The sequence below is a fragment of the Monodelphis domestica genome, chromosome 5 (assembly GCF_027887165.1).
Source record: "Monodelphis domestica isolate mMonDom1 chromosome 5, mMonDom1.pri, whole genome shotgun sequence".
NCBI classification, from domain to species: Eukaryota; Metazoa; Chordata; class Mammalia; order Didelphimorphia; family Didelphidae; genus Monodelphis; species Monodelphis domestica.
Window position 1 is genome coordinate 105,099,298 of NC_077231.1, and position 21,817 is coordinate 105,121,114.

The window sequence follows — 21,817 nt, forward strand, 5'->3', positions numbered from 1 at the left end:
CTGAGGTGAGGTTTGGGAAGTTTGAACTTTGTTCCTTCCTCTCTCCCTCTCGGATAAAAGCAGAGGGGCCATAGGTATGCAACTAGAGAACGCTCCAATACAAACAACAATAGCCGCAACAACAAAAATCCTTCCAAAATCGCAGAGCCCCGGGAGCACTCTTTTTGCCTCTGAGTGTAACCAATCTCTGGAGAAAAGTAGCTTTAGGGACTCAGAAGGGAATTAGGGACAGGTAATGTATTACAGCGATAATAGTGATTTACATTTCAAAAAGTGATTTTCACATTTTAAGATATTCGCAGGCACTAACTAACTTGCTTTTGACTGTAGCTTCATAGAAACCAGCAGGGTAGGTGCTACTGCCTCTAGGTTACAGAGGAGATTGAGGATCAGGTGTAATGTAACCAAGTGGACTTGATGCAAGTCACTTCCATATCCAGGCGTAGATGGTAAATGATGGAGCTGAAATAAGAACCTAGGTTGTCTGACTCCTGGTCTAGCCTTTCAGGAGCCCTAGTAGAAGGACAAGCAAGGGACAGCAGTGGGAAAAAGCACTAACTCTAGAATCAGAGAATCCAGGTTCAAATCTCACTTCTGTTGCAATCCCATCCAGGACCAACCACAGGCAAATCAAAAAGAGAAGTCAGTAAGTATTTATTAAGTGACTGCTATGTGCCGGATACTGGACTACATTGTAGTGACAAAAATAAAGACAAAATGAATTACTGCTAAAAAGAAGCTCATAGTACAACGGGAAAGATAAGATGAAAACAACTATCTACAAATAGGGTATCTACAGGACAAATTGGAGCTAGCCCTAAAGGAAAAACACTAGTATTAAGGGAGAAAGTTTGGAAAAAGACTGTAGAAGGGAAGATTTGAGCTGGGGCCTGAGAGAAGCCTAAATGTAGAGATGAGGAGGAGAGACAATGCACAAGTAAGGGGATTTTTAAAGAACAATAAGGAGGCCAGTGTCATTGCAAAGGCAGTTGACTTAACCTCTCTGGGCCTTAGTTTCTTCATCTATAAAATGAAGGAGTTGGATTAGATAGCCTTTGGAGGTCCCTTCAAAACTTGATGTATGATCCAGTGAAATAAGGCAGAACTTGTAGAGCAAATTGTGTTGTGCGGGGGCATAGAAGGAAGTAGGAGAGAATGAGAAGATAACCCCATAAAATACAAAGTTGCCTGGTGCTTATGGATTAGTACTTTGAAATTTTGAAAGTTACTTTTTGCATTAAGAGGCAAATTGGGTCTCAGCTTTTGCAGCACCATTCTCCAGAGCAATTTGTTGTTGTTGTTCAAAGGGCTTTGTTAAAGAACAGGATGAAGTAAATTACTGTGAAGACTTCTTTGTAAGGACATTTCCCTCCCTTATCACATCCTACCTATCTACCCCTGGGATGTTCCTATTGGTTGAGGTTAGGCACTAAAGTATCAGATTGTGTGAAAACATGACCTCAAAGCTGAAAATAGTATGATCATTTTAGGTAAATTTTGATACCCTTTGGAAAAGGAGGAAGGCAATCCTTTAAGAATTGAGTTATCTTTTGTTTTTAAGAGACAAATTGGTCATAAGTATTATTATTAACCTAAAATTCATGACTATGACAATAATATTGAAAAGAAATTTTTTTCTATACCTTAGCACTATCTAAACAACCTAATGAGGTAATGATTCCTGAGGTATATTGTTGAATCATATCTAATTGCTGTTATAAAAATATTTTATAAGATTAAACAAAATTTTAAAGCCCTTACCTTCTGTCAAAGAACCTAAGTATCAGTTCCAAGGTAGAAGTGCATTAGGTGCTAGGCAATTGGGATTAAGTGACTTTCACAGGGTCACACAGCTAGGAAATGTCTGAGATCATATTTGAACTGAGGACCTCCCCACTCCAGTCTTGTCTCTCTAGCCACTGAACCACCTACCTGCCTCAAGATTAAGATTATTTTTTAAGAAACACAGTTTAGGGTACTTTCCCCATTTCTCCTATACATTTTAAACACCCAGAAATACATGGGACAGCTGGTTGCATGATGCTTATGAACAGCAAATGTACGATTATGAATATACAACATAAACACAGAAGTAGCATGGCCTCAGAGTCACTAAAGTAATTTAAAATGACATTCAACTAAACAAGCCTACAGCTCTGTAGCAAAGAGGTTCATTTTTTTCTGAGAATTAAAAATCCATATTTGGTTGGGGGGAAGGGATACAGTTTGGATAGATACAAGGACTTCTGCCCGCCCCCCCCCCCAGACTGGAGGAAGGTACAGGCTTATGTAAGTATTTCAAATCAAAGGGAGAGGAGAATCTTTTAGGATTAGGGATTGTGGGAAATTTCTATCCAGCATATACTGTCACTCCTTTGGAATATACTAAAATGCAACTTCAGTGAGATTAAGGAAAACATGGTCACTCCTCAGGGAATACTGACTTGGGCCAGAACATTGCAAAGTTATTTCCAGTTGTAATCCTGATATTCCAAAGTAATTATAAACATCTCAAAAGACATTAGAAACTTGCTAACCCTTAATATTTCTCCCATTTCTTTCCCCATTTTTTTTTGAAAAAACTTGGTGAGACATAATTTTTGGTCACAATCCATTATGAGTATCTTGACACAATATCCTTGATAGGATATCCATGAAACCATTAAGGAATAGAAAAAGAAATCAGCAGACAAATGCAATGAAGTAAAAGACCAAACCAATACAATAATGAATATCAACATTAACTAACTTCAAGTCTATTTGCATTTTTGTAGCCAATTTCCACAAATTTTAGTTCATATTTCAGATGTCTTATGTGGTTGGTTTATCTTTAAAAACATCTTCTCTTGGACATCTTGGGATAGGTCTCACTAGTAGATTTGAGTCTTCAGTTCCAAGTTACTTGTAGAGATTCCTTAGCTATTATTGCTGAAATATTTTACAAGGCAAATCTCAATATAAATTAGTTCAACTTTAAACATTGTTCTTCTTCAACCTGTGGTTCTCAACTTATTAACAATAGAACAAATAAATTAAAATTTAGAGATTTTAGGATTTTACATGCTCATTAGAATCATTTACATTTAACATTCAGGATTATCCAGCCTATTTTTTTCTCAAAGTTTTTATTCCACTCCATTTCTTTTTGGGTTGATTAGATGCTATTAGGGATAGAATTCGATAATAAAAAAAAAAAGCAACAACATTTTTGCAAATAAATTTCTGTACCTTCTGGTTCAATGACTATACGAATGAGTTAACTTCCCAGAGACTGACTGTACTCCAATTGAAACAAAAACTTGGAGTGGGAAATGGAAACACTTAAGCAATTCCCAATTGTATATAGAGAACAATGCCTACCAAATAAGTTGTGTGTAGTAAAAGATGTTCAGTTGTTAAACACTTTCAGATGGACTTAATCTTATACATGACTGTGTATTAATAAGCAGATGACAAGTCCAAATGCTTATTTACTTTAATTGTTTGGGATGTGGAATGGCTATGCTTTCAAACTGAAAACAGCTTACATATTTGCATTGTTCTTATATCGTCTATTAAACACTTGCTCTGATTATAGAAACTTGCTTTAAAAAAGAAAAAGCAGGGGCAATATTAAACAATATCAAAACTGCTCCTCTTAGGCATAAGCTTTAAAAGCATTGAGTGATTCATCACAAGTATACTAGAATCTTTAGCTTTGAGTTCAGGTAAGAATCACAATTGACAATCAATCATACAGTAACAATTCCACCTCACAGTCAGACTCAGGAATAATCAGGTGGGGACATTGCTATTAAGAGAAGTCAGAAGGGTTCCCATCTCAGCTGTGCTGAGATGATCTCCTCAACGTTTCCCAAATAAGGACCTCCACCTATAATAATTCAGGATCATGCTCCTTCTGAGTGAAGTGCCCAGTTAATTGATGCCAAGGATGAAACAAGGACCAACAATGTAACATACAGGAGGGAGTTTATTAAACAAACTGCAGTTTGGGCTCAGCACTCTAAAAATGGCTGGGCCCCGAGACTGGGGCTTGCAGGCTTTTTATACACTTTTGTGGTAGGGGAAGTGCACAGGAATTCCTGGTGTTAGGGTCATTATGGCTCCTGGCATATGTCAGGAGGGGGAGTGACAGGAACTCCTGGGGTTAGGGGTCAGGGAGGGTAAAGAAGGGGTTTGGGAGATGGCTCTTCATGTGTAACTTCTGACTTTTTCTCATATGATGACAATGATCCATCAGACAACTATACCTGAATTCAAAACTCAAAATAATAAATAATTACAGTCCCAACAGCTTTTACCTCCAAAGACAAGTTTCAATAACCACAGCTTAGGTAATTCAATTAAGCTTGTTTTCATAGAGTAAACAGTAATAATAAAAGTTTGCCAGTGTTCACACACATATGAGAGATTTCACTTAGTTCTCTTCTCTTATTCTTAATTATAAACTCATCCTGGTATAAAAATAAATCACTAAAAATAATTCTACATTTAGAACAGATTTTATATTCTCAGTACAGTGTTTTAGAAATTCCACAACCCAAACAAGCTATTCCCCCTCCAACCCCCCTCCCCCCTGCCCCACAGGGCTGGTGACCTTGTTCACACTGATTGAAAACTTAAGAGATCAAGGAATTCCGCAAGGTTTTGCCATTTGGCTTTTCCACATAGTGATTATAAATTTTTCTTACTTTTCTTTTTCCAATATTTTTTCAGTCCTTACTGTGTCTCACCATTCAATAATGGAACTAACTGATAGAATTTTGCCCATGCTATTACTATTCATCTATCTGGGAATTCTTAGGAGGGCTTGGACTTCACCTCCTTTTTACCCAGAAAAAGTTTCTCTTTTTGCAGTGGGAACCAAGATGGTTCTTAAAACTCAATTGAAGAAATCACAAAATAAGTGAGAGTTAATAAATTAACCTTTGCTGAACACTTATTTTAACATTTAAAAACATTCAAATTTTTATAGTCAAATTGACTGTTCAAAGTTTACAACTTTCTTTCTGCCTTAATTTCTTACATCCCTACTTGTTTAGAACTTACACATTACATTTCTCCCAATGGACTTTAATTAAAAACCTTTTAATGTTCAAATGGACTTCGAGTAAAGTTCCTTAACCTGCTTCTTTCTTATTCTAATTCAAGACTTCTCTCCTTTTACATGCTTTCATCATCATGTTTCAAATAATCTTCACTTCACTTCAATTCAACACTTACAAAACTTCTTGTGACACAGATGTCTAAGAACTTGTGTTTTCAATGTAAAAACAGTATTAAACCTTTTACATTTCCAAAAAGGACAGTTTCAAACAATTTACACTATTCTTTCACTATTTAGAACTATAACAGTATAATCAGTAACCCAAAGGAATCCAGATTTTAAAAGAATTTACCATTCAACCACTATTTCCAAGAGAGACTAATCAAATTCATGTCAGGCATTAATTCTGTCAATAGTAATTCAACTGGTAATATGAAATAACTTTTTATAAGATCATATAATTAACAAAATTCCATATATATATATATATCATATTGAAAACCATGCAGAATTATCCAGTGCAAGACTTTTATATTTAATCAATAAAATAACACAGCAAAGATGTCTTATCATATTCCAGGTTCTGTGTTAAACAATGCACAATCGCCAAAGTGGCAGTCATATATTAAATGTTAATCTATCCCAGTTAGTGTTCTTTTCAAGCACACACAATTAAATTTAGTTCAAATTTGATTTTCAGAAGGAACTCAGTGATTTCAGGACAGTGCTAATTCAGTATACTTTCTACTTTATAATACCTTCAAATTAAACTGCAATCTTTAGTGCTATTGTCCCCAGTAATATAAGCATATGAAATTCCATACTTCCTGAAGGTAAAATTTCCATCAAATATTCTCCTAGCAATATTTTTTATTATAATAGCATTTTAAACTGACTAATAGATCTCTAATCTTTAGTTTACTTATTTTCTTCTCTATGATATTAGTATGCAATATAAACTTTTGAATTATTCCCAATTCTACTATTCACAAGATAGAAGAACCAAAATTATTTAGATGCATTTTAGCAAATATAAAAAAACTTTTAAAGGACAATTAACTTCTGAAAATTTATCAGTGGGAATAACAGAATTTCCTCTTACGGGAGGAGACAAAAATAATTCTTAACTATTTAAATGGATAATAGCCATATAACTTCCAGTAGAATCTCCAGTCAATATGAGAGAGTAATTTCTATTTCACTTCAGTGTTTGGGAAACATCCAATTAAATGTCTTAATGCAGAAGAATAATCTTGCTTTCTTGGCTGTTTAAAAAAAAAAACAAATCTAGCATTCGGAGAGTCTTTATTTCTCCTGATAAAATGATTTCACTTAAAGTTTAAGGAATATCACCTCAAAACTCATTATAGGGTACTTCTGATTTTATGCAAATCATCTCAAGCACATTTTAGGTATTTAAAGCTTAGCACCCAAGTTCTTTTTAACCCTTTTTCTCACTCTTGCTTTCTTGTCCTCCAGACATCCTTAGCATTAAAGAATACAAGGAGGGAGAGAAAGAAAAAAGTTCTAAAAGCAGATCATAAAACACAGAAGCTTTCCCTTTAGAAATCCTAGCTTGCATACACAGTCAGAATAAAACACATATTTACAAAGACAGACATGAAACAACTAACACTCTCCCAAGTCCTCCTTGACTAATTGACTTGATTTCTTTTAGGAAAAGTTTTACTGGCTATTTCCACTGACTGAAATAAACTTACACACAGATGCAAACAGACAGACACATATAAACAGATATGAATCTGCAGGTGTTTTTTATTTGGGGGTCAAATTTTAAAATATTCAATTTTCAAGAACTGAATTTACAGTTAAATTTTTTTTTAAATTTTATTTAATTGATTAATTTAGAGTATTTTCCCAGGATAACAAAAATCATGTTCTTTCCCTCCCCTGCCCTCACCCCCTCCCATAGCCAAAACACAGCCGACACACAATTCCACTGGGTTTTACACAGGTCATTGGTCAAGACCTATCTCTATATTATTGATATTTGTACTAGGGTGATTGCTTAGAGTCTACATCCCCAATCATATCCCCATCAACCCATGTGATCAAGCAGTTATTTCTCTTCTGTGTTTCTACTCCCACAGATATTCCTCTGAATGTGGATAGGGTTCATTCTTATAAGTCCCTCAGGATTGTCCTGGATCATTGCATTACTACTCATAGAGAAGACCATTATGTTCCATTGCACCACAGTATATCAGTCTCTGTATACATTGGTTCTTCTGGTTCTGCTCCTTTCAATCTGCATCAATTCCTGGAGGTTGTTCCAGTTCACATGGAATTCCTCCACTTCATTGTTTCTTTGAGCACAATAATATTCCATCACCAACAGATACCACACTTTGTTCAGTCATCCCCAATTGAAGGGCATCCCCTCGTTTTCCAATTTTTTGCAACCACAAAGAGCGCAACTATGAATATTTGTATACACATCTTTTTTCTTATTATCTCTTTGGAGTATAAACCCAGCAGTGCTATGGCTAGATCAAAAGGTAGGCAGTCTTTTAGCACCCTTTGGGCATAGTTCCAAATTGCCCTCCAGAATGGTTGGATCATTTCACAACTCTAGCAGCAATGCATTAATGTCCCAATTTTGCCACACCCCTTCCAGCATTCATTACTTTCCTTTGCTGTCATGTTAGCCAATCTGCTAGGTGTGAGGTGGTACCTCAGAGTTCTTTGCATTTGCATTTCTCTGATTGTAAGAGATTTAAAACATTTTTTCATGTGTTTATTGATAGTTTTGATTTCTTTTTCTGAAAATTGTCTATTCATGTCCCTTGCCCATTTATTGATTGGGGAATGGCTTGATTTTTTTGTACAATTGATTTAGCTCTTTCTAAATTTGAGTAATTAGACCTATGTCAAAGTTTTTGTTATGAAGATTTTTTACCAATTTGTTGCTTCCATGAATAAGAACTCTCTCAGCTCCAGGTATTTTCTTTGGCTATTCCTCATCCATTCTGCCTACTAACCTCCTTGGCTTCCTTGTAATTACTAAAATACCAGCTCCTACAGGAAGACATCTCTAACCTTTATTAATTCCAGTGCCTTCCCTGTTAATTATTTCCTATTCATCCTGCCCATAGTTTGCATCATATGTATTTTGTTTGCATGTTGTCTTCCCCATTAGATTTTAAGCTCCTTGAAGGCAGAGACTGCTTTTGCCTCTTTATGTATCCCTAATACTTAGTACAGTGCCTGGCACATAGTAGGTATTTAATAAATGTTTATTGATTGATTAATTTGTTGTGATAATGGATAAACTATTCTAAAATAATAGAAAATAAATATCAGAAGTTTAGTTAATTTTATAATGACAATAGTCAAAAGATCAAAAGGAGTTAAATTGTATGTTCTCAGAGGTGACCTTTTATATCCTGTAAATTGTAATGAAGGAGAGGATTATAATATATTCAGTATTTGTGCCATTCCCAGTTTAGGTAGGACCAACCTAATCATCACCATTAAATACTTACTTCTTTTTATATAATTTCATTAATATTTAACTTGAATGCCCTAACCAGATTTAGGTAATTTTGCCCATTTGATTTTAAGTCTTTCTTTTAGTATGCTGGCTTTGCCTAAACATGAACAAAAATATATTTTGCCCAGTATGAAAGTGTTCTTATGGAGTATGAGTAGTGATTGAATCTCATATGTGACTCAAATATCCACACTTTGGAGTCAAAAATCTCATTTCACATTTGTTAAAAAACAAACAAATTAAAAAAACTAGTTTAGAAAAATAAGTTTTTTTACCTTCTTTGTTTAAAAGGGAAAACTTGTATTTGTGTGTGTTTGTGTATATGTATGTGCCTATACATGTATACACATATACTCACCTACATACATATTGGAAGTAGACATATAATTTAAAAAGAATGTTACTTGAAATAATTTTGTATTAATTTATAGTATATATTAAGTATGGTATGGCAATGACTGACCACAAAAACCCTGGGAGTTATAGTTTTCTTGACTTGGGTAGAGAGGAAATTAACACAAGTTCAGGGCTGAGGGGAAAGGTTTCCCCCATTCTTCACAAGAAGAGCAGTGGTTTTGAAGGACTTTTGAGAGAGAATGAGGACAGGAAAATGGAGAAGTTGCAGATATCTTTCTGGAGCATTGTAACCATGGAAACAGGAAAGGATTCTTGTAGGTAATGATTGAGGTGAATCTTGAAGCTCTAGCTTCTCTAGATGTCAAACAAGAAGTGAAGAGGGACAGTATTTCAGACCAGTGCAAAGGTATGGATATAGTTGATGGAATGTCAGGTGTAGGGAACAGTAAGGAAGGCATTGCTCAATCATAGTAATATGTGAAAAAATGGAAAAATCATTAAAGACCAAATTGCAAAGATCCTTAAATGCCCAGCAGAAATTGATATTCGATCCTTGAAGCATAAATTAAAGGTTTACTTTGTTCTAACAAGGATACAATAGCTCATAGTTTTCCTTCACCTACCCACCCCTCATGACCCACAATATGGAAATAGTTCTGGTCAGCAGCAAGGCAAGTATACTGTGGATGACTCTCATGATCTTCAAAAATCTGTGAAGTAGATGTAGTTTTACTGCATGTTGGCAAGACCTTTTATGCTCTTTGGTGACTAGGAAACTCTCACACAAATAAGTCAGTTGGATCCTTGGAAAGATTTTGAAAACTAATTACTATCATAAGAGTTTCGGAAAGGAAGAGGCAAGGACCTAACCTATATCGTTCATAGATACTAGTCCTATCACATACCATTCCTTAATGGCAAGGTCCTAAGGATTTCTAGAGGACATTCTACTGTTTAAATATATTTAGGGCTTTTAATGGACAATCCCACTGGCAAGGGGGAAAAAAGTTTCAAAGATATCAACCACCACCACCACCACACACATAAAAACACACACACACAGTTTATAGACCTCTTCTCCCTACTACCCCAAGGAATAACCCTGATTAGAAAGGTGGGGGAAACACTTTGAAGGAGGGGAAAAGCCAGAGATCCTAAACTTTTCTTTCATCCTCCAAAGGGACCAAGTCTTAAGTTTCAACACACTGGTCCTTGTGTTGGGTGATGCCACATCTTTGAAATTCATAGTTAGTCTCAGTGTAAAGAGGTGATGTTATGAAGGTAAAATTGACAAGACTTAGCAATGGATTCATTATGGTTGGGAGAGTGAGAGGTCTAAGATGATAGCAGCTAAGTTGCAAGACTGAATAGAATAATTGGGTCCTCAACAGTTAATAGGGACATTTTAAAGGAAAGTGTTTGAGGACAAAGACAATAAGTTCAGTTTTGGACTTGTTGAATCCATTAAACATTTAGAGACTGAAGGTCAACGAGAAATTATTATTGTTGTCTGGTTATTCATTCATGTCCAATTCTTGGCTCCATGGTCTAAATTGTCCATGGAGTTTTCTTCACAAAGATACTGGAGTTATTTGCCATTCCTTCTCCAGTGGTTTAAGGCAAATAGATGTTAAATTACTTGTCCAGGTCCACACATCTATTAAGTATATGAGGCCAGATTTAAATCAGGTCTTGACTCCAGGCCTAGTGCTCTAGGTCATCTAGTGTTTTAAAGCCCTCTATCTGCCTCAATGAAGAAATTAGGGCTGGATAAATAAGGTTTTAAAATCTTATTTGAAAGTAGAAAACTAGAAAATAGAAATAGTGAAATAGTATTGTAAACCTCAAAATTCCTTAGACTTATAAATGTTGGAAATTTCACCATTGGGATATTTCATACTTGGAAAATTTCTTACTGATAGTCTATTGGAATGGGGAATTTTGAGGTTTACAGTATGAAGGGAGAAGAAATGGGATAGAGTCCCAGGGAAGGACCCCATGGTTAGCAGGAATGACCTGAATGAAGATCCAGCAAAGGGAAATAAGAGTAATTATAAATAATTAGGAAGAGAACCAGAAGAGCGGTATCCCAAAAACCTACAGAGAAAAGTTTGAAGGAAAAAAGGCTACAAAGAGGTCAAGAAGGATGAGGATTGAGAAATGTACATTAGATTTGGTGGTTAAGAGATTATTAGTAATATTGGAGAGAGCAGTTTCAGTTGAAGTTGGAAGCTAGATTGTAATAAGTTAAATGAGAGAAAAGGGAGTGGAGGCATTCATTATAGATGACTTTTGCAAGGAATTTAGTTACAAAAGGGTAAAGAGGTGTGAAATGATAGCTAGTGTTATTGGATAGATCTATTGAGTTTTTTATGAGGATGGGAAGACATGGACATGTTTGTAGGTAGCTAGGAAACTAGACAAGAAGAAAATAAAGTTAAGTGAGAGAGTGTAGGTAGAAGAGTCAATATGCTGGAAAAGACAGGAGAAAATGGGATCATGTTTATATAGAGAGGTTATTTGTCTAGTAAATATTAGCAGAAGGCATCTAGATGAAGTGAAAAGAGGAAGAGAGAAGAGGCAGTTCTCAGCTAGTAGACCTAATTTTCTTTACTTAAATACAAAGCAAGATTCTTAAAGAGTAGGGAAAGAGAAAGACATGGTAGATTTGACAAGGAATGAAAATATTTGGAAGAGCTAATGGTAGTGGAATAGGGAGTTAATCAGAAAGTTTTTTTTTTCATTTTCATTAGTGAGGGTCCAGTTGAGATTATGTAACAGATATTTGTATTGGATCCAGTCATCAGTTTTATGATTTTCTTTAACTTTATTCAGCTGCACATGAGTGGGAGAGTAATGTAGTAGATATATGGGTGGGAGTGAGGCTTTAGAAGGCAAATTCAATGATACAGTGGCAAGGGGCTCAAGAAAAGAGGACAGTATAGGGTTGAACCGATTTATCAAGGGTACAGAATAGGGAAGGGTAGAGAGTGTAACTAATTCCCAGGTGATGTTCTTGGAAAGAACTATGAGGCTGAAAGAACTAGAGATCATACAGAAAAGATAAAGAATAAGTCTTGGATTTGCAAAGCAGTAGGAGAGTTGAAATGAAAAATAAATTTCAGACCTCATGACCATGGATATGGTACTTTTGTTGGTGATGGTCATCGTTGAGTATAGCAGAGGTGTAGGTGTTGGCCATGAGAAATCAATATATAAAAGTATTGTGAAGCTAGAGTGTTTGAGGAAATATCAGTATATATTTTAAAGTTCTAAACTATGAGGTCATAAGTTGGAGAGGAGAGAAAGATTGAACCACAGGCACTGATTGAACTCATTGAGGAAACAAAGGCAATATCTTGGAGGTTGATAAACAACATCCATGAGAACTTTTATTGGGTGCTATTTAGTGAATCTTGAAGGGGGATGATTACCAAGTGATGGGGAGAACTTACAAGTGGCAATGGGGAGCAAGAAGTTTCCAATTCCTCCATTTTGAAATGTAGAATGTTAGGTAGAATGAGTAAAAGTGCAACCAGTTCTAGAAACTAAGGCAAGAGAGGCTATTTTATGAAGAACGAGTCAAGTTTCAGGAAGATTCAGAAGATGGAAAGAGTAGGAAAGAAAAAGATTTAAGATATAAGCTTATTATATATGGCATGTGGAAGGGGTTGGTAGTTTTTCAGTTGAATGGTGGGAGTGGAGACTTGGTTTGAGGGCTCTGGGAACAAGAAATCAGGTAATTGGAGTGGAGATTTGTGTCCTAATGATACTGGCTATGGTTGCAGAATCACTGAGGTGGAGAAAGTATCACTAGGTGGGAATTTATTAATCATTGAGGGATAAGTTAAAGTAGGTTAATCATTGAGGAATATATTTAGGTAGATTATTGGCATCCATAGGAATTTGGCCTTAGAGTGGAATCCTCTCAGGGTCTTAGCTTTTTCAAATGAGGGGGATAAGTGTGAAGTGCTGAAGAAATTTATGTTACTTCCTTTTGGCAGAAGGCAGGAGATGATGAAACTGTTAAATGAGGTCATCACAAGGAGCTATCTTGACCTCACTGACTTCATGGTTAGAGCAGGTCTTGTGATATCTCTGGAAACTTGCCTCTCTTAGCCTTTGATATCATCAAATGTCAATCCTATCTAGAGCCTCTAATCTCATCAGATATAATGCTATCTAGAGCCTCTGACATCATTAGGTGTTAATCCTATTTAGAGCCTCTGACATCAACAAATTTTAGTTATTCCTGTCTGTCAAGTTTATTTAAACCCTCTCCTTCTGCCTCCAAGTGAGCATACCTGTATTGTTTGGTGACTCCAAACTGCAGTACCTCTTCCCTGATCAAAGACCCTTGTCATTCCTTACTCCTTTGTTTGACCTCTTAATTTCAGGTAGACATATCTGGTGTCAGTGATTGGGATTCAGAGACCCTTGCCTGACCAGCCACAATGTTTGACCTCAGGTGGATGCACAGGACCCTTTTGTATCTAGTCCAGATTCAATTAGGTGACTCAGTTTGGGTGAGTCTCTCAAATTCCCAAACCCTCCTCTGTTTTTCAGTTGAGTTCCTGGCTTTTTAACTGAGGTTGTTAAGACCCCTGGGAAATTTTGGATCCATTTGGACAGTTGCCCCTAAAGGGAGAGCTACTGAATATATATTTTCAAATTATGGACCATGTACTTGCAAGTATTTGAAAGTTGTTTTACTCTGTCTCCTTGTTAATTCCTTCACTCCTGAATTCATTTTGTGGTGATATTTTAGTCTTGGTTGGAGAGGATTCGCATAGTGGCACAGAGCTGCTGAGGATTATTCTGCCATCTTGGATCCACTCCCAGAACTTTCCCCAATTCTAATTTTTAAGGCATAATTTTATTGAATGGGCTTTTGTATTTCTATTTGGCCAGGTCTAATTTTTTAAAAGTTCTTTTCCTCAGGGAATTTTTGGGCCTATTTTTCCAAAGGGCCAATTCTGTCTTTCAAGAAGTTTTTCTCTTTAGTGCATTTTTGTATATCATTTTCCATTTGACCAATCCTGCTTTTTAAGAAGTTCTCTTCTTTGGACTTTTGTGCCTCATTTACCGATTGGCCTATTTTATTTTTAAGGTATTAATTTCTTCAGTACTTTTCTGTGCCTCCTTTACTAAGCCCCCTTTTTTGATTGATGATTTTCCTGTTTCATTCTCATTTCTTTTCCTAGTTTTTCTTCTACCTCTCTTATTTGAATTCTGAAATCCTTTTTGAGCTCCTCCATTAATTGTTTTTGGCTTGAGAGCAATTCATATTTTTCTTGGAGGCTTTGAATGTAGTAGTATTGATTTGGTTGTCTCCTTCTGGGTTTGGGTTTTGGTCTTCTCTGTTACCAAAGTTTCTTTTTTTGTTGTTTGTTCATTTCTCAGCTTTTTTCTTTTTAACTTAAAAAAATAAAAACAAACAAACAAACCAACCTCTTAAAATTGAGCTTCGTAACTGTCACAAAGTGAGCACTATTCCAAGCTTCAAGTTCTTTGTGGAAGTGCCTTGGGACCTAGTTTTGGGGATCTATAAGCTTTCAGTTCTTCCATGGTGGTATGATGTAAGGAAATGTGTGTTCAATTCTCTTCTGACCTGTATTTTCTGTGAGTAACCACAAGCACTCTTTTCTCCCTTGGAAATGTGACCAGGATCCCTTATTCTCCTAAAGCCATAAATGGTGGTATGTAGTCATGCTCCTTCTCACTCCGAGAGTGAGACCCATAACTACAACCTGGATTTATGTAGGGCAATACTATGTATGAGAGTCTTGTACCCATAGCCAGCAAAGAAACCCTTGCAATCTCCTTCTGAGGTGGGATCTGATCATCCCCCTGCCCCCACCCCTACACTCTATGGTTGAGAGCTCCAAAAGCCTTTGCTACTGATTCAGTTATCCCCAAGGTCTATTGCTGAGATGGAGCTTGCCTTTGTAAGGGGTAAATTTAGGGGTTTTTGACTGAATATATTATACTAGTGGTCACCAGGGGTTAATTCAAATCCCAATAAAAATACTCAAGTCAGTTTGGGAATTTTATGGTGGTTTAATTAATATAGGGGGAATGAATTAAGAAGAAGAGAGAGAAAGGGGTATAAGGTTTCTCCAGCCCAGCCTAAGCCAAGGGAAGTTCAGGAAACTCAACCACAAGGCCTCCTTAGAAGATTAGGGGCTTCCTAAGAAGATAGTGTTTTGGAAGGAAAAGGACAAAGGAATCAGCCTAAACTCACTCACTTAGCACTCTCGCACCAAGCCACCAAGATGCCAAGACCCAAGATGCCAAACACTGCCCAGCACTCCCCACATTGCCAACAGAGACCACTAGTGAGAGACAGAGCAAGAGCCATGTCTCCGTGAGAGAACCAGAGCCATGTCCTGTGAAAGAGCGAAAGCCACATCTCCATGAAAAGAGAGCCAGAGAGAGGAAGAAACGTGAAATATATAGACTCATTTTTTACATCACTTCCTGCATCTCACATGTACCAATTGTAGCTTAAGTTTGATTTAGGACAGCCCAGGGGGTCCATCAGTTGTTTCTTATTTGTCACTTGCTAGCACATGTTGATCATAGGCCATCCTCCTCAACACTTAATCCTTAAGTAGGGGTGTAGACATTCCAGGTTGCTAGGATTTTAAAGACTAATCATGGTGGAGAAAATCTAAAATTCACACCTTTGAGTGTTGCTTTGTGCTCTTCTTCCACCCTAATGCAATAGATCTTTCATACTGGCCTTCTAAGATGTTTGGGGATGAAAAATTATTTTACCTCAACTTTTTGTGGAATATGCTGCCCAGAATTCATTTTGAAGTATTATATCATAATTTTTTAGAGATTAATTTGTTAGCGATCAGGTGGGTCCAGGTACTTTCTCTGTCATCTTTGCATGCTAAATTATTTTAAGCAGCTTCACCATTACTGTTTGCTCTCTTTGTGTCTATCCTTGTGGAGTGGTAATTGTGTTAAAGTGTATATGCAAATGTGTGCTCATCAGTAGAAAGAAAACAGTTTTTTCTCCCCTCTTCCAATCCCAAGCAAAAGGAATAGGGAGTAGGTGTGGGAACCAATGGCCTGATGCTCCCTTTTCTTTCACCTAGCAATTAATTCAAATAAACCCCTTACCTTTGCACTAAACTATACAAATCTTTGCCATTCTGCTTTAACTGCAGAGAGAGAGTGAGAATAACTACAACTTGATTTCTTTTTTACCTGCTTTTAAGTAATTTATTAAAACTTTAATTGGGAATTATTCTAAAATATTAGAAATTATAAATGCAGATTTAAATGAACCTCAAAATTAAAGTTTGTAGCTTATATACAGTTTAAATCTGGGAATTGTCTGGCTTTTTGGTCACCAAACAGTGTGCCTTTGAAAATGAATTTATTGATAATAAAGAGATCTCCTTTTCAAATGCTAACAATAGATGGGCCTTAAATAAGTTGTGAATAATATCATTTGGCAATATAGAGTCAAGTATAATTGAATTTATTCTGGTCTTATTTTAAAGGAAACGTGTCTCTCCTAATAAAATGCTTTTGATAAGTCAATTGATTGTGCTATTTGGTATTAAGATAAAGAGTTAAAAAATATATGGGTCTGGGCATTTGCTAATGTTAACCCTTAAAAAATGAAGATTCACAGACATTATACCTATTAGCCTTGAAGAACCAAATGAGCCAATGTGCTTAGTAAATTTGTTTATTTCCTTTAAGAGAGAGAATTCAAACACATGTGTGAGGGGTTGGATTTACCCAAGTCTGGAAAGGAGAAGGAGGTTATAGCTGTTACAGTGTTTGAACAAAGTGGAGACTGGGCAACAAGGGAGAACCTTCTGCCCAACAATAAGAGATGCTCTTCAGCAATTTGGAATGCAGACCAGACCATAACTGTGATAACATGGAAAAAGACAGCCCTTCAATTATCTGCCTTGCTGTTATCTGCAGGGACTGTGTGACCTTTCAGAGCTGAACTGGACTATTCTTATGCAGAAACATTGCAAAGTTACTTCCTTATGTGTCATTGTTTTATCAGATTAATCCTGATGTTCCAGTGCAATTCTAAATATCACAAGACCCTTAGAAACCTGTTAACCCTTGACAGGAATTGTGAGATCTCAGAATGAGTTGCTTCCATTTACAATAGGTAATGCAGATATTTGATGATTTGGGGTCAGTATTCTTTTGGATTATAGATTAAATTGTTATAAATTGTTAAAAGAAAGATGTTAAAATACTTGAAACTGCTCATTTTAAAATGCCATAGATATGTATAGTTTTTATTATGCATTTGGAATAGCAGGAATCTATTTAAGATATTCCCATCAGTGAAAAGTTGAGTCCTAAGAACTTACCAACCCTGATAATTAAGTACAGTGGTTTGATTTTAATTAAGGAGCGTTTTGAATTCTTAATAGCCTAGTCTATTACAAGTTAGTTGGGTGCTTAGTGATTCTGCCTATCGACCTTAGCAATGAGCTTTGCTCATATCAAATATCTTTTGACCAAACTCTTTACAAACTATTATTCTTAATGCTATTGGGCAGTTATGAGTTTGCTTCAGCTCTGTTTTTGATAAGGGATAAGGCTTCATAGTGCTTAAATCTGTCAGCTGTGAAATTTAGAGGTAGAAGAACTATGGGGAAATATACAAATCAACTCAATGTACACTTAAGAAAGTAAGCTCCACCTATATTTATTTAGCTGTACTAAAGTCTTGTCTTAATTTAAAAGCAAAGACCTCTCCCTGCTATATTTCCTTTCTTGAGTAGCTCTGGGGAAGAGGAGAGCTACTGGACTGGGAAAACTAGGCTGGTTTATTTCATCTTATTAAGTATTTATATGATAAATAGTTTTTAGGAAGCTGAAGGCTTCCAAATAGAATCAAAACCTGGGAATCTGAGCCTACCTTGCTAAGGTTATCAGGCATTGGAGAAGCCTGCTTGGTTTGGAGACTGAAGATAGTATAGAAAACACCTTGGTTTAAGTCTGTCCTCTGAGATACACATCTTGTGTGACTGGAGAAAACAGGATCTCAGTGTAAATAGTAAGAAAAAGAAAAAAGAAAACTAGAGGTTTCTTTAATAGGCCCAGAAAACTTGTATTCCATTTAGCCTTAACACTGTTTGACAGGATTTTGGGGGGAATTTTTTGGTTTGTTTTTTTCTCAAAAGCTCCGTTAAGAAATCAGATATGAACACAAATCTGAATTTCTGAGGACAAAATTTCTATTTAGAGCAATAAGGAATTTTGGTGCTAACTTATGTGAAGAAGCTTTTGATCTTTTACCCTTTAATATACTTGAGTGTCACATATTTTACCCTTTTATGTAAATGTGTTTGTTCTTTTCATTATGACTATGGGCAACACCATCCTCCAAGTCCCTCAGGCTTGTAATCATCTTGGATTCCTACCTATCTTCATATTTCCCCACATCCAAGCCATTGCTAAGACCTGCCAGTTTCACTTCGTAACATCTCAAATCTCTCCACTTTTATTCTCTGACATTGCCATCCCTCTCGTGTAGGTCCTCATCATTTCATGCCTGGACCATTATATTAGCCTGCTAGTGAGTCTTCCTGCCTGATCTCTCCCCACTCCAGTCTACCCTCCATTCAGTATTTAAAGTGATTTTCCTAAAATGTGAGTCTGATTATATCACCTCACACATACCCCATGTCATAACTTCAGGGATTTTCTATTGACTCCAGGTACAAATACAAAATGTTCTGTTTGGCATTCATAGCTCTTTATCCTTCAATCCCCTCCTACCTTTCCAAGCTTCTTACATTTTACTCTTTAACATGTACTCTTTGATTCAGTGATATCCAATGATATTGGTCTCCTGGTTGTTCTAAGAACAAGAATCCATCTCTCAATTCCTGGCATCCTCTCTGACTGTCCCTCATGCCTTGGAATGCTTTCCCTCTTTTCATTCCAACTATTGACTTGTTGGCTTCTTTTAAGTCGCAACTAAAATCTCACCTTCTACAGGAAGCCTTCCCCAGCCCCTCTTAATTCCAGTGTCTTCCCTCTGTTAATTCTATTTATCCTATCTATAGTTTATTTTATATATATTTGTTTGTATGTTGTCTTCCCCCATTAGTTTGTAAGCTCCTTGAGAGCAAGGAATATCCTTTTGCCTCTTTTGATATCCTTAGTGCCGTAGCACTGTGTTTGGAACATAGTAGGTGTTTAAGAAATGTTTATTGAATTGAAGTCTTCCAGTATATTATGGATATCAGCTATGGAGAGCCTCTGATCATTGCCTCCATTCAGCCATATCCTCAGGAACCATTCCTCCAGTGATTTAGCTGGGGTTTATTTGAATCTCAGCCAATACCCAATTCCTTGTTAGAGAACGTATGCTACCCCCTGCTCCCCAAGGGCAGGGAATCACCCTTTTTCTGGAAGTAGTTGTAAGAAAAGGCTAGAGCTCTCTGGTAGGAGTGGGAGTTGAAAGTCTTTGCCTCCTGTTTGATTTGTCTCCTTTTTGGGAAGTTTAATCCTCATTCTAGCAGTGAAGAAAATATTGGCTGAACCCACATGGTGGGGAAATTCTGGTAAATAATAGCCCTGATACAGTCCTGGAGGTAATAGGAGGCCATTGGAGTTTATTGAGCAGGATTATGAGCCATAATACCTATGCTTTAGGAGTTCACTTTGGTAACTAAGTAGAGGATGCCCTGGAGTGGGGAGATAGGAAGTTGGAATACCAATTAGAAGGTAATTGCAATATTTCAGGGAAGATGGTCAGAACTTGGGTAAGGCTATGAGAGTGAAAGAACATGTATAGGAGAGCTGTTGTGAAGGTAAAAATTGCAAGATTAGGTAATGGCTGTAATATATGGGGTGAATGATAGGATTTGAGGATGCCTTAAGATGCCACATCTGGAGGACTGAAAGGTTGGTGGTGCCCTTGCAAGTTCAGAAGAAGGGAAAGTTTGAGGGGAAAAAGTAAAAAGTTCTGTTCTGAGATACTTGTAAGATATCTCTTTTGAAATATATAGTTCTAGCTGCTTCCAACCCTGCAGCGCCCATCTCCCACTGGTGAGTTCTTCCCAGAGCTTCTTTTTTGAGGGAGGACCCCAGACATCGTGAGAATCAGGATTTGAACCTGGACTTCTGACTCCCAGGATAGTCCTTTCCCCATCGTACTCCATTTCCAGCCTGTGCTGGTCAAAAGATGAATTTTTTTTAGGCATGCATACTTCTGCTTGAGTTGTATAAACCCACAAAATGCTGGAGAAAGGTCAGATAAGCTTTCAATAGTCAACTGCTAAATTTTCAGTGTATTTATTCTTCAGAAATCAGTAAATGCTATAAACCAGAGCTTGACTTTTATTTTATTGATTGTTTAGACTTAAGGAAGTGATGGAGAAAACCTTAAAAGTATGTTTTGGGCAGATTTTTTTCCCCTGAGAAAACCAATTATTGAACATTTTGCACCCCTTCATGCACATGATCTTTTAAAATAACATCACATAGACTTAGCTACTCTCAGCAATACAATGATCCAGGAAAATTCTGAGGGATTTATAACATAGGATGCTTTCCACCTCCAAAGAAAGAGCTGTTGGAGTAGGAATAGAGATGAAAATGTATGACTTTTTCTTGTTTCTTTGGGAGTCTGTCTTTATATGATTTTTCACTTACAAAATGAACGATATGAAAATATGTTTTGCATGATAATACATGTATATCCCAGATTGATTGCTTGTCAGCTCTGGAAGGGGGAGAAAACAGAGGTAGGGCGACAATTTAGATAATAGAATTTCAGAAAATTTATGTGGAAATTTTGTGAAAATAAATTATATGTAATAAAATTAGTAAAAATAAAATAAAATAGCACCACAATTTTTCTTCTAAGTTTAAAAGTGGATAAGATATTCTAAATTATTTAGATAAGCATATCTAAATAATTCTAAATATCCTATAATCGGTGGACTATAATCATCACAAAGCATAAAACTTTGTAAATAATGGATACTTAATTTTTAAAACTAAATTTTTGTCTATATATTTTATATTTACATCCTCTAGATTTATCTGTTTATGCCTTCTAAATAATAAAATAAATGTTTGTACTTGAATCAAATGACAGTAAGAAGGTTTGATTTTTTTTTCACTGTTTTATCTCAATCACATAGACACAAATGGTATAATTCTAGTGAAGGTCCACTGAACTTTAGTGAAACATTTTCTTAAATATTTTAAGTTTTAAGAAAATGAATTTGAATATAGCTTTCAATCTCTTGTCATTTCAGAGGAACAGGTAGGACTTAATCTAACGAAAGAGAAAAAGTAATTTCTAATTCCTCTTCCTTTATTTTTCATCATCTTCATAGATGGCAAGAATATTGTTTCCCTCCCTTTGCAGTGTCATTGATAATAAACGTTTGCTATTTTGTAACACTGTAAGAAGATGAATAAATGCATTACATAGTCAAATCTCTGCAAACATCCATTTTTCTTAATTTAGGGTCTATCATTCTTTTGACAATATTTATTGTTGATTTTGTTCCTCAGACTTTTCTTTTAGTGAAGCAAGAGACTTGTTTTCATCTTTAAATGAACTGTCTGTCCTTTTCTGACATGGGTGCTTAAGGGAATTTTTTTAAACTAAATAAAATTTTATTGATATTCCATTTTGCTTAAAGGTGAACTATTATTATGTACTTTCTCATTTGTCATATCATTTTTGAGGAAGAATGTAATTCTATTTATAACTCAGGATTAAATCAGTCAAATCATTTATGCTAGACAACCAATAATGTATGATACAATATTAAATGGCTTAGATATTGGAAATCCAGCTCTGTTTCATGATGAAAACAAATCCTCTACAGATTTCTGTCTTATATTTGGAAGTCACTCAATAGATGTTTGTT

General features: G+C 36.0%; 1 protein-coding gene across 1 annotated transcript in view; it reads left to right on the forward strand.

The window, feature by feature from the left end:
- The window catches only part of SYT10 (synaptotagmin 10), an 83,650-nt gene that overhangs the window by 1,655 nt on the left and 60,178 nt on the right, over positions 1-21,817 (forward strand). The gene's annotated exons all lie outside the window — the stretch shown is intronic.